We start from the raw sequence: 590 nt of genomic DNA, 5'->3' as shown, positions 1-590 counted from the left end.
CATCATTAACTTGAAGAAGGTCATAAGAGTCCTCATTCGTTACATTACGACAGTGCAATAGAAGCAAGAAAATAGAGCATTACGGAGGACTTTTCTTCGAAATACTTTTCTGATAGGATATTTTATTTAGCATCCCAGAAAATAGTTAAACTTTTCGTACTTATCGTTAGATAAAGCTAAATATACGAATATACAAAATTATTTCAAAGTGTCGTAATCTCTCGTACGTGTGACCGAAAATGGATGTTCATCTCGTTACAAGATGTCCTTTTAATATAAATACACACATACAATATATGTGCCTCTACATTTTGAGGATTTACCTTGTTTCATGTCCGTGTTGTTACTTACTTTGCACTAAGCTTTGCGATTACTTTCATAATCCCATTGTGAGTGACGAGATTCTCACGAAAACAGCTTCATTAATTCAGGCTTTTTACGCGATGCTCAGTGTGTGTATTATCATATAATTATTCTTACCTAGAAATTATTCACTTATAATTATATAATATGTAACGTATTACAATTTATATGTTTCAAAAAAATGCCGATAAAATGGTTTGTAATCATATTATATATTATATAATTAG

General features: G+C 30.5%; 1 protein-coding gene across 1 annotated transcript in view; it reads left to right on the top strand.

The window, feature by feature from the left end:
• Window positions 1–590, top strand: part of LOC108751065 (neuroendocrine convertase 1-like) — a 35,725-nt gene that overhangs the window by 30,383 nt on the left and 4,752 nt on the right. The gene's annotated exons all lie outside the window — the stretch shown is intronic.

The sequence above is a fragment of the Trachymyrmex septentrionalis genome, unplaced genomic scaffold (assembly GCF_001594115.1).
Source record: "Trachymyrmex septentrionalis isolate Tsep2-gDNA-1 unplaced genomic scaffold, Tsep1.0 scaffold40, whole genome shotgun sequence".
NCBI lineage: Eukaryota > Metazoa > Arthropoda > Insecta > Hymenoptera > Formicidae > Trachymyrmex > Trachymyrmex septentrionalis.
This window is presented reverse-complemented; position numbering and strand designations above follow the sequence as displayed.